This window comes from Tiliqua scincoides, chromosome 4 (assembly GCF_035046505.1).
Source record: "Tiliqua scincoides isolate rTilSci1 chromosome 4, rTilSci1.hap2, whole genome shotgun sequence".
In the NCBI taxonomy this organism is placed as follows: Eukaryota; Metazoa; Chordata; class Lepidosauria; order Squamata; family Scincidae; genus Tiliqua; species Tiliqua scincoides.
In genome coordinates this window covers 211644604-211658126 of record NC_089824.1, presented here as the reverse complement: position 1 = coordinate 211658126, position 13523 = coordinate 211644604, and positions in this window count along the sequence as shown.

The window sequence follows — 13523 nt, the reverse complement described above, 5'->3', positions numbered from 1 at the left end:
TTATTTCTTTCTAGATCTCCTTTTTTAAAAAAAGTTTCATAAACTTGATGGGTTTAGCTGGGTCCCGATAATAATGTCATTTTAAAAAGTGAGTCCCAATGCTAAAAGTTTGGGAACCACTGTTATGGCAGCTAAATGGAACCTCCATGTCTAGAGGCAGATACCTTTGAATACCAGCTGCTAGTGAGGAGAAAAAGCAGAGAAGCCATGGAGGAAAGTCATTACTGCAGGGTGACCTTGCCATGAACCCATATGCCTTGATATATTCAGATCTAGGCTCAGTCATTCTGGGCTGGTTTGGGCTAGTTCTTTGGAGAAAGTTTCCCTTTGCTATGCTATGGAGATGTGGAGGGTGTTGATTGCATTATTGCAGGCATGTGATTGGGTAGGCTTGAAATTCCTTGTTGAAGCTTTGATGGTTGCTGGCGGGGGCGGGGGGGTCAGATGTATGTGCTTTCTGTGTGCATCTCACCATGATGCACCTCTTCTTTTTTTGGCTATTTCTTGTATGTCTGCTGGTTGGATTTGAGCAAGAGGTGAAAATTCCCCTACACTAGGTAGACACAACAGGGCAGGGCTGCTGCATTCTTTCAGACCTTACTTGTAAGCTCTTGCTTTCCCCAGCAGCAAGGCTACCTCCAATCTTTCATGTGGAAATGCAATGTCTATATAGCAGTGGTTCTCACACATTTAGCACTGAGACCCTCTTTTTAGAATGAGAATCTTGTCAGGACCCACTGGAAGTGATGTCATCACCGGAAGTGACATCATCAAGCAGGAAAATGTTTTAACAATCCTAGGCTGCAATCCTACCTACACTTACCCAGGAGTAAGCCCCATTAACTATCACGTTAAAAGCATATACATAGTAGCCTGTTAAAAGTACAGATCTCCCCAAATGCAGTCACATCCCATGGTAGCATCAGGTCTAATATATTAAAAATAAAATATTGAAATGAATGGGGAGCCACCTGAAATTGGCTCGCGACCTACCTAGTGGGTCCCGACCCACAGTTTGAGAAACACTGCTGTATAGCATTGCAGTCGCTGGGCTGGGACTAGTGGAAAAAAAAATGTTGTGCTAAAGGGAAAATCAATTTACAAAATTGTCTGGAAAAATCATTCTGTGCTTCTATAATTTTAAGAAATGGTCAGCATCAGTGCCATGTCAGAATGCCTTAAGGTTTGGGTATAGTATGATGGGTTCAGGTACTGTCCTCAAATGAATTCAGAGTACCATTTCCTCTTGGCAGCCACACCACAGGGTGGGTGGGAGTCAGAAAAGCCTCACCAGCCACAACCCCAGAACACAAACTAACCACAGCCATGTTGTTCCACAGGTGCGACATCAATATCTAAAACAGGTGAAATCTGAATGTGTGATAGGAGGGCAACATTTCTATGTGCACCGGCTTGAAGAGGGGATTCCTGTTGTTTATGGAGATTAGATGTGTCAGGTAACAGCTGTTTGCTGTGAAGAGCGAAAGCTTAATCTCTAATGTGCAATTAGAAGCTTCAGAGGAGAAAGGCAAACGTCTCTAGGAATGCTCTTTCCCAGACATGCTTGACAGATGGTTTCAGGAACGTGACTGTCAAGGCATTGTGGGGAGTGATCAGAGAGGTGCAAAGTTTGTGTAAGGTTAGGCTTGCACTGAAAGGCAATGTCTGGAGCAGCTGAGTTCCTCCTAGAAGCTTAGCTGGGTCATGTTCAATAGGACATGTTGCAGGTTGTGATCAGGAGACAAGGCTGACCGCAGGTTGTTCAACACCCATGGATGGGCACTCTGATTATAAGCCAATCCAGAGCAAGAAAATAATACCTGCCCAGATGTCTCCAAGGGAACAGCACAGACAAATAGAGGGTTCAGTTCACTCACATGCAGGTGAGAACACACTTTTTTTTTTTTAAAAAAAGAGGGAACATAAGAAGATCCCTGCTGGATCAGGCCAAAGGCCGATCTAGTCCAGCTTCCTGTATCTCACAGTGGCCCACCAAATGCCTCACAGAGCCCACAAGACAACAGACACAATCTGTGACCCGGTGCCCTCCCCTGCATCTGGCAATCAGAGGCAGCCTGCCTCTAAAACCAAGAGCTTGCACATACCTACTATGACTTATAACCTGTAATGAACTTTTCCTCCAGAAATTTGTCCAATCCCCTCCTAAAGACATCCAGGCAAGATGCCATCACTACTTCCTGTGGCAAAGAGTTCCACATAGGGAAGGGGGAATGGGTTTGTATGGACCCCTAAAACATGACGATGCCAGTGTAAAACACAGTGGAAAAAGTGGGTGATTATCCTCTTGGGTTCCCACCACTGTCAAGGCATTGTGAGGATAAAATGAGATGGGGAGAATACTGCAAGATAGATCCATGTCATTTCACAGGTGCTCTAAATGTAGTTTATAAGACTGGTGGATTTGGAAGTAATTAACCCATTTCTGCCCAGCCCACAGGTGTACACATTTGGTTTGCACAGATATATTCAATGCTGGGCAGAAATGGCTTAATAGTCCATGACTCCACCAGGACATTCCTCTCTCTCACAGACAAATAAGCTCCATCGTATTTGGAATATTAATGCAATGCATGCATTTCTCACAACCCTCCATGCTGAAATATGGGTGCAACACCACCTGCAGGACTCTGGGGAGCAATGTATTGTCCAGATGCCTGAGACTAACTGGCATCACTAGGGAGTGCGAACTGCACCAGGTGACACTCTCGGATGTATGTGACACCACTACTGGCCAAAATTGTGAAAATCTTGGTATTTTTGAATAATACCATCATGTTATGCATCATTCAATGGGTAATTTAATTCAGAATGCAATGAAACAAACAATGTTGAAATATCTGTATTCTATCAAAGGTTATGGCCAATTAACCAGAAAAAGAAAGTACAACTGCCTTATATAACAAAAAGTGGATCTCCTTAACTCAGAACTGACCAATGAGACTGATTGTTCTGAGAGCCAATGAGGTGTTATGACACAAAAGGGAAATAATATTTATTATTATTTATTATTTTAATTATTCAATTTTTACCCCACCTTTCTTCCCAAAGGGCACACAGGGCAGCTGACAACAAATTAAGGGTGCAATCCTAACCCATGTTGGAGCAGGCAAGCCAGGAGGCTTGCGCTGCATCCAACGCGGGATTGTAGCGAGCAGCAGCTCAGCCACGGGCAAGGGGAAGCTCTTCCCCTTACCTGTGGGTAAGGGCTGCATGCCCTTATGGGTCTCTTCGGATCTACGCCACCTCTGGAGGTGGCGCAAGTCCGAGGAGAGCAGAGCGGCTTGAAGCCGCTCCACTCAGCCCAGGGACGTTGGTTGGGATCCAGCATAACTGCCGGGTCCCAGCCCTGCCCCCGGCCCTGCTCCCAGCTCCCCGCGCGGCCGCCCCCAGGCCCACCCTCCCCCGCCCAGTAACACTCCCTCCCGCCCCCTCCTCACGCCGCCCACGCCTACCTTTCCCACTTATGTCGGCGTGCAAGCGGCGGCGCGGGAGCCGTGGCAGAGGCTTCTGCCTCCATCCGTGTGTTGACACATCTGAATGCACCAATGCAGCTCCCACCTAAGGAAGCACAAATGTGCTTTACGGCACGTTTGCGACCCTCCAGGGCCACCTATACCGGCATTACTGCTGGTTAGGATTGCACCCTAAAATACATAAAAGGTAATAAATAAACTATAAAATAGACATAAAACTACAAACTATAAAATACACAATAAGGTGTTAATATGAGTCAACTCTCATTTCCATTTATCAGAGTTAATGCTAGAACTCTTATTCAGTTGTGTGAGTATCATCAAGTTGGCCACTGTTTTTTTTGTTTGTCACTGATATATTGGATGACCTATATTAAAATAAAGTTATGGGGGTTACACCAACCCTAGTGATACCACTGCATTTAAGCTGCATTTAACAGGAGGTGGGGCTGAGATTCAGCAGTTATGCTGGATCCCAACCCCCATTCCCGGGGAGCTCAGAGCAGCTTCAAGCCACTCCACTCTCCTTGGACTTGTGCCACCTCAAGAAGTGGTGCAGGTCTGAAAAGACCCATAGGGTCCAGGGTGCCTTACATAGGGGTAAGGGGAAAAGTTATCTTACCTCTGACTGAGCTGCTTTGGGCACCTAACCTGCACTGGACACAGCGCAAGCCTCTTGGCTTGCCTGTTCCAGCGCATGGTAGGATTGCACCCTAAGTAAAGTATTTTTGAATGCTTAACTCCAGGATGCTCCAAGGTGTTCACTGATAGCAGCAAAGTGGCTGTGTGGTAGAATTTACCATAGGAATTTACCAATTTACCAGACTTCTGCTGATTGCTCTGCTTGATGCCTCTCTCGCTTGATTGACCCATGTATTAAAAGTCACGTGTGCATGCTGAGCGTGAATGTCTTTTAATGTGTGGGACCAGTTCGGTGATAGAAACACCATCTGAACTGGCCCTGTAGTTTCTTGAGCCAATAGGACAGGCATCGGCAACCTTTTTGGACACGCAGCAATGATGTAATCATGTAATCACCAACTTCTGGATTGCCAAACTCCAAGTTGTCAAACTTCCCGGTTGCCAAGCTTAGGAGGAAAAGCTGCACAGGTCACAGAGACTCCGCCAGCCTGAGGAGGTGGCTTTGCCATTCCTTCTACAGCGTGTGGCAAATTGGGCAGGAGGCTTTGCCTCCCAAGCCAAGCTCCACATGGGCCGGATGACTTCGGGTGGCAGGCCGGATCTGGCCCGTGGGCCATAGGTTGCCGACCCTTGCACAAGGAGTTGCTTGAATTAAGAAAACATCTTTACCAACAGCTCTCTATGCTTCCTGATAGAATTTCAAGTCTGTTTCAAGATACTCCCTTCCTGCGTGTCATTTTATTTCAGTTCCTACCTGCAGCTCATTGATTTGACATCTAGATAAAACGCCATCACACTTCATGTCACCAGGCAGACAAACAGGTTTCAAAGCATCAATCTGAATCACTCCTATCTGTTTTGCTGCAGCAAAAAGGTGCTTTGCCTACAATCTCTCTAGCAGTGCTTCCTTTTGGCTTAGGGGCCTGATTGATAGAAGCAGCTACAGCTCTTGATATCTCATCTCTCAGTGACTTATATCACAAAGACACAGGAGGTTTACTGAGCTGCTAGTAAGTTATACCTAGGTGGTGAACAGACATTCTTCTAGGTGCTGGAGACAGCTGAAATTATGCAGGGATGGGAAGGGATGTTTTAAAGTTGCAAATCAGTATATAGGACAGGGATGGCATCAGAAATTGACCTGGTCAGACACTCAGCACAGTGGTGCCTGCTCTGCTGACTAGCCTGCCTAATTTTCTGTTTCTTTCCCTTTAAACCAGGGATTATCAGAAGGTAGATCGGAGTCTACTACAAGGTGATTTGCAATAGGTTGGTGAAGGTTTCTGATGTTCACTTTGTTTAATACTAGCAACAACACATAGCTATTCAAAAATATCTAAATAAGAAGCAGACTAGGCATATGAGCAAATGCATGCTTCTGACCTTTGGGTTTTTTCCCCTAAAAAATAATGTGTGTGCCTGTGTGTGAAATGGCCAGAAACCAGAATGGGTGTAGGGGGGCTTTAGCACCTAATCCCTGTTGCAATTAACTCCCACTGTGATATATAATTTAAGAAAAGGGTCAATTGATAGCAGGGACATGCAGTGGGTGGGAAGGCAGGTGAGACAGAGCCTCCCTACTGGAATCCTTTGAAAAGTGTCTCACACGGCAGCACTGCTGTCGAAGGATTCCAGTGGAGAGGCTCTGCCTCACCTGCCTCCCCACCCAGCACATGTCCCTGATTGACAGTCAGTTTAAGCTTTTAAAAACTATTAAAGGAACACAAATTCCTGTATGGGCTTAATTCTAAGCGTATGACCTGCTGCAAAGTTAGTACTGTGTACCAATTGGCTCCAACTGGTGGACCTGCAGGTCCTTGAGAAAAGCAAAACAGATCCAGCAAGTCTGCTTGTAGCCCAGGTCTGCTCTAGCGAACTACTTCCACCCTGGGTCTTAAAAATTCTTGTTCGGGTCTAGCTATTTGAATTATTTTTCCCATCCCTGCTATTACCTTTTTTGCCTCTGTGAGGCACCTCTAGCAAGGGCAGATTGGTGGGTTTCAAACTCAGCAGGTAAATCAGGTTCTCCCAAAGCAAGAGGAAGAAATTACATTCTTCAGCCCTGATAAAATCATTACAGGGAAATAAATTGCTCGTGTGGTTTTGTGCTTCCTTTTTCTGAAATGCCATTAAGAAGATCAAGTGCATTTGTGTTTATTCAAGAGGGTTTCCTACTGAGCTTTTGCATGAAAGGGTATAATGGGGGTGGGGGGGAGTGAGCAAGGGGGAGAGGTCTAAATTGGTTGATAAGTTGCAAGTGAGAGCTAAAAACCCCTTTCCCACTTCCCCAACACATTCATTTAGAAACCCTTGGTGGCGCCTTGAGAGGTGGAAGATTTCATCAAGGTCTTGCCAGGATCAAAGGTGAAATGGCAAGTGACATCAGCCCTTTCCTTCAACACTGATGCCATGGCTTGTACACCTGCATTTTATTGTGGCACTTTCCATAGAATACAGGTGGCATGGAGCTTTGACTGGGGTTCCACTGTACTACGAGTACATACCTGTGGCACAGAATTTCTTAACTGTAGACATCAGGAACAGAGATTTGAGAAGCACTATGAGGAGCTTTCTTTAGGCTGCAATCCTATACACATTTTCTTGGGACGAAGCCCCATTGGATACAATGGAACTTCTGAGTAGACATTATTGAATTGTGCAGTTAATGTAATGTAGTCTTGGTAGTCTAGTCAGAGGAGTGGAGCTTATGTTGAACAGAAGTTCAGGAGCAGATCAGTAAAGGGAAATGTAAAGAAGACAGTGACTGTGGCCTGGTGAGATCTAAAAACAGGGCCAGGCAACTGGCCGACCAGAGGCTCAATCTAACACACATACTTTTTGCCAGCGGCTGTCTTTCCTCCTATCAGATGATCACAGGTAAGATGATCACAGGTATGACTATAAATAAATAAAATAAAAGTTCTGCCATGGCTACTTGAATTGCTGCTAACCAGCAAGAGTCCCTGAGCCAAGGATCCTTTTCAGGATTTCCCTGAAAAGGCCACACTAGACATGACCAGACATCATCAAAGAACCTCTTAACTCTTCCTCACTCTCATACAAATGTGAAGAGCACTAGAGGAGCTGAATGCATAAAGAGAGATCTATGCCAAAAACTCTCATGCAGTTGACTCTGGGAAGGAAGGGGTTAAAGAGTCTTTCACCTGTGTCTGAGCCCAAGAGCAAACAAGTGGGTGGAGCCAATGTTTGTTTGTTTGTTTGTTTGTTTATTTATTTTACTTACTTACTTACTTACTTACTTACTTACAAATTTATACCCCACTTTATCTCCCTAATGGGCATTCAAAACAGCTTCCAGATATAACAAAAAATATTAACATCATAAAAATATAAAAAAAATACAAACATTTAAAACTCCTAAAATCCAATAAGCAGCCTAAAAATCTAATTAAAAGCCGATTAAAAGGCAGAAAACCAGAAGCAGAAAACTTAAAAATGCAAAAGCAGAAAACTAATCAGCATAAAAACCCTAAATATCCTTATTAAAAAAGAAGGCTAGTGCATTTCTTGATGCTTTCTCTTAAGTGACACTCCCCTGTAACTCCTGATGTCCTAGCTTACTATATGCAGGGATCATGGAATACTGTTAAAATATATATGGCTCCTCCTCTCACATACACACCTGCAGTCTGATGTGATGCAGTCCAGAATTCTACCACCTCAGTCTGTCACCTATGTGCTGTATAGCTGAACAGCACTTAATCGAACAATTGTCCAAGCAAAATGCCAGAGCCAAGGACAACACAGGCTCTCTTTGTTTTCACTTGAATCTGAAAAAGAACAACATCAGAGCTCTGTAGTCAAAGACGCTTTCATTTCCGCAGCAGACTTTTGCTTCTAGATTTCTCTTTATCATCTCTCCAGCCAGAATTATGTAGCAGTCTCCCCCAGAAAGATACGGGAGGATTTAAGGCAGAAAAATGGTCTTGGTTCCATTAGGACCAGCTGCTTTCCTTTCAAGTGAATTCTACATTCTGGAGTCTGTTTATGAAAGTTGCCATTAATTATGTTTTTCATCAGTCAATCCTCAGAGATGGCTAATGGCCCGGTACACCTAATTAGTCCTTTATGTATGATAAGGTTTCACCGTGTCTGTAGATTGCCATGGAGGGCCGACAGCTCCAGCATGGCAGGCTTGCAACTGGGGCGGCCTGAAATCTCCTGGTGCGCATCAGATTGTGTTACCGATCTGTTGCGCGGCTGTTTCCAACATGTGGGCAGCTCTAGGCTGCAATTACATAACATAAGAACAGCCCCACTGGATCAGGCCATAGGCCCATCTAGTCCAGCTTCCTGTATCTCACAGCGGCCCACCAAATGCCCCAGGGAGCACACCAGATAACAAGAGACCTGCATCCTGGTGTCCTCCCTTGCATTGGCATTCTGACACAGCCCATTTGTAAAATCAGGAGGTTGCACATACACATCATGGCTTGTACCCCATAATGGATTTTTCCTCCAGAAACTTGTCCAATCCCCTTTTAAAGGCGTCCAGGCCAGATGCCGTCACCACATCCTATGGCAATGAGTTCCACAGCCCAACCACACGCTGAGTAAAGAATTATTTTATTTTGTCTGTCCTAACTCTCCCAACACTCAATTTTAGTGGATGTCCCCTGGTTCTGGTGTTATGTGAGAGTGTAAAGAGCATCTTTCTATCCACTTTATCCTTCCCATGCATAATTTTGTATGTCACAATCATGCCCACCCTCAGGCGTCTCTTTTCTAGGCTGAAGAGGCCCAAACGTCATAGCCTTTTCTCATAAGGAAGGTGTCCCAGACCAGTAATCATCTTAGTCACTCTCTTTTGCACCTTTTCCATTTCTACTATGTCCTTTTTGAAATGTGGCGACCAGAACTGGACACAATACTCCAGGTGTGGCCTTACCATAGATTTGTACAACAGCATTATAATATTAGCCGTTTTGTTCTCAATACCCTTCCTAATGATCCCAAGCATAGAATTGGCCTTCTTCACTGCCACCGCACATTTGGTCGACACTTTCATCGACCTGTCCACCACCACCCCAAGATCTCTCTCCTGATCTGTCACAGACAGCTCAGAACCCATCAGCCTATATCTAAAGTTTTGATTTTTTGCCCCAATGTGCATGACTTTACACTTACTGACATTGAAGCGCATCTGCCATTTTGCTGCCCATTCTGCCAGTCTGGAGAGATCCTTCTGGAGCTCCTCACAATCACTTCTGGTCTTTACCACTCGGAAAAGTTTGGTGTCGTCTGCAAACTTAGCCACCTCACTGCTCAACCCTGTCTCCAGGTCATTTATGAAGAGGTTGAAAAGCACCGGTCCCAGGACAGATCCTTGGGGCACACCGCTTTTTTAACAAGCTGAAATTAAATCCGGATAAGACAGAGGCTCTCCTGGTTCGGAAATCCTCGATGCAGGTGCTGGACTATCGGCTTGTGCTGAATGGGGTTGCACTCCCTCTGAAGGAGCAGGTCCGCAGCTTGGGGGTCCACCTGGACTTGCAGCTGCTCCTGGATTCCCAGGTGGCGGCTGTGGCAAGGGGGGCCTTTGCTCAGCTTCGGCTGGTGCGCCAGCTGCAGCCGTACTTGGATCGTGCAGACCTGGCCACGGTGATCCATGCCTCGGTGACATCGAGATTAGATTACTGCAACGCGCTCTATGTGGGGCTGCCCTTGAAGACGGTTCGGAAACTGCAATTAGTGCAGAATGCGGCGGCCCGTGTGGTTACTGGAGGTAGGCGGTTCGACTCTGTCAGTCCGCTTCTCCAGCGGCTGCACTGGCTGCCCATTCGTTTCCGGGCCCAATTCAAGGTGCTGGTATTGACCTTTAAAGCCCTATACTGCTCTGGACCAGGGTATCTTAGAGATCGCCTGCTCCCGTACAATCCGGCTCGTCCTCTTAGGTCAGCAGAGAAGACCTTTTTACAAGTGCCGCCGCCTAGGGAGGTACGTGGGGCGGCTGCAAGAAATAGGGCCTTCTCAGTAGTGGCACCAACGCTATGACTTCCCCTTGACTTAAGAATGGCTCCCTCTCTTGAGACCTTTCGGTGAGGCCTGAAGACCCTTCTGTTTAAACAGGCCTTCTGAGTTCTCGGCCTTTTAACATCTTTTTAACATCTTTTAATATTTTTTTACAGGCCTGATTCTTTTATGACTTGCTGCTGCTCTATGCTCTTTTTATCTATTTTTTACTCTGACTGCTGTTTTTTATGATGTGTTAATATGTTTTTATTTGTTTTTAAATTATGTTTTTAATATGTTGTAAGCCGCCTTGAGTCCCTTCGGGGAGAAAGGCGGGGTAAAAATAAAGTTATTATTATTATTATTATTTTTCACCTCTCTCCATTGTCCGACACTCTTTCTCTGGATTCCGAGCTAAACAAATGTATCGGTAAAGTAGCTACTACATTTTCCAGACTCACAAAGAGAGTCTGGTCCAACAAGAAGCCCCCCTCTTTCCCTTTTTAAAGATCGGCGTGACATTTGCTATCCTCCAATCCTCTGGAACCGTGGCAGTTTTAAGGGACAAGTTCCATATTTTAGTCAAGAGATCAGCAACTTCATTCTTCAATTCCTTAATAACTCTTGGGTGGATGTCATCAGGGCCCGGTGACTTATTGATCTTTAATTTATCAATGAGGTCTGAAACATCTTCTCTTTCAACCTCTGTCTGACTTAATTCCTTGGTCAGGAGGGGCCGTTCAGGCAGCGGTATCTGCCCAAGGTCTTCTGCAGTGAAGACCCAAAGGGTCCTGGTGATAATGGCAAGGCCAAAATTGGGTGTCTAATATCATTCAGAACATTCTGCGGAAAAGGTGACACTTTCAAGACACCCTGCAAAAGTTTTTTGAAACTGGTGAGGAGACCTAGATGAGGAGCCAAAACCTTTTAAACAGTGGCACAGAAAAAGACATTCACTCGGGCTTTGCAACCATGGCACACTTCAGACACACCTGTGTAACAAGTTGCACACACAGAATCAGCAGTTTTGTAGGACCAAGCGGAACACTATTGGCCCATTGTATCACCTGACCCTTGTAAACCGATAGCTGCAGCACCACCCTCTGGCCATCTGTGTTGCTGGTGCGAAAGCACTGCAAAGACCTGGTGAGCAGTCCCTTCTTCTAAAAACCCACCACGTCATAAACAGAATAAAGATCCCATATCCAGAGTCCTTGTTCTGGCACACCTAAGCATTTGAAAAGTAGCTTTTCAAATGTCTTATCCTCAAGGAACCTCTTCTGTTATTTATCCTCTGTGGAACACTAGTAAATCACAGAGAAGCCTGGATCAGTTGAATTTCAATTAGGGAGGCTTAAAATACACACAGTGGTTCTTACTAGTTGTGCAACTAGAAAAGGCAGAGAAGCACTCTTTTAGGGAATCCTGTCCATCATACCAGCCTTTATTAACAAACTTCTGGTAAGCTCTCTATGAACATTGTAATCATTCCCCCTAGCAGGAGGAATTCTCAAAGTAGGACAAGTTCACACAATATATATTTTTTTTCCTTCTGAGTACAGGTATACCTAATAAGGTGATCACAGATAATGGCTGCAGGAGAAGATCAGAACTTGGTCCCAAGTAGATATAAAATTCTGCCCTGTTTACAGTTCAACACTTCATTCTGGTGCAGTCACATTGATCTCCACCCTCTTCCTTTTCTTTCCACCTCCCTTCCCTTCACTTCCCTGCCTGTTTAGTTCATGAGCATGAAGGCAGGGACTGTATCTCATCACAGGTATATACAGCGCCTACCACTAGCATTATACTGAATTTGTTCATTGATGTGAGCCACTTCCTGAGACTTTTTTTTCTTTCTTAAAAAATATAATAAACATATAACCAACAGATCTGCTATGCAAAATTCTTTCTGCTGCATTGCATGAAACATATTTTTGAAAGTTAAAATGATGTTCTTTGGGTTAAAGTAAGGAAAGGTTTAGTTACTGGCCTCGCGTTTTGTAACTAGGCATTTTACATCACAGTTTTGTGACAGCAACTGTTACCCTGCACATGCCCAATCTCATCTGATCTTGGAAGCAGGGTCAGGCCTGGTTAGTACTTGGATGGGAGACCTCCTGGGAATACTGGGTGCTGTAGGCTTATACCATAGTCTTTTGAGACTGAAGGTTGCCAACCATTTTACATCGCTGAAATTGTTTTGATGTTGTACTCATGGGGATGGTCAGCTCCTACAACCTTGGATGCACTGTAGTTGTCAGCCACTAGCCCAGGGACTGGAATATCTGCCCCCTCTCATGGATAACGGCTTCATCATAAAATTGGAATCAACCAGCAGTACAGGCTTCATAGATAGGAGGCAGAAGCACTCAAATGGCACAAGATCAATTGTGGAACGGAGGAACAAATGTGCTTCTTGAAAGATCCCCTGAACAAGCCTTCTGGTAGTGATCCTTTGTTTTTCCTAAACTTGCTTGACTGCAATATACAAACATTTATATGAAACATACGTGGCGTCTCATTGCCACGCGCATGTTTGTTTGGGCATCCAGTCCACAGGCCGTCCACTGGTCATCTCTCTTCTATGGCAACACCATACTAGGCAGGCAGTCCTTGCAAGAAAGATAAGCAGGAAATTTTAAAAGGTTACGAACTTACGGTCTTTTGAAGAATGAAGTTCTGTGCTGTGTTTCTTGCCCATATCTAGCTGTGAAAACATTCATTTCATCACAGCCAGGGCAATAAATTTGGATTCTGCAAGCAACCATCTAGATGGGCTTAAATCATCTCCCTATCTCCTAATGGCATTTATACCTTTACTTGATGATGAGGGTTATCTTGCTGTTTAGAAATTGAAACCTACAACTGTTGGACGGAATTATCTTCAGACTTGGGAGGAGATTAATTGCCTGGATTTTCCAACCAGTCTGAAAAACTAACTGGCGCTCGTTCAAGCTTTGGGATTCCAGCTGCCTTTGAGGAAGGCTTTTACCCGAACACCCCCTGCTATACAGTAGGGGAGGAATAGCAGATGGTGGGTGATTGATAACAATGCCATGGTCCTGCAGAGGGTTTCTGTTGACATCACAAAGGGAAATGGAAGCTGCTTGAGCAGTTTATAAAACTCCAGAGGAAAAATCCATGCTCTAGTATGAATGAGCTAGCCACTATTTGCCATATTTAATTGTTGTGCTTGACTCCCCCTTAGCTCCCCACTCAAATTCCAAGCTCCTTCAAGAGAAACAAACATCCATAAAGCCCCATTTTTAATTGTTGTACTCAGAGCTGCTGTTTACATTGCGATGCATGCAAGGCCAAGCACGTCCAGGCTATCTCCAAGCGCTCAAAATAAGCCTGAGATGATTACCCAACAAAAACAATGTAAGCCCATGTTCCCTTGTGCTTGGATTA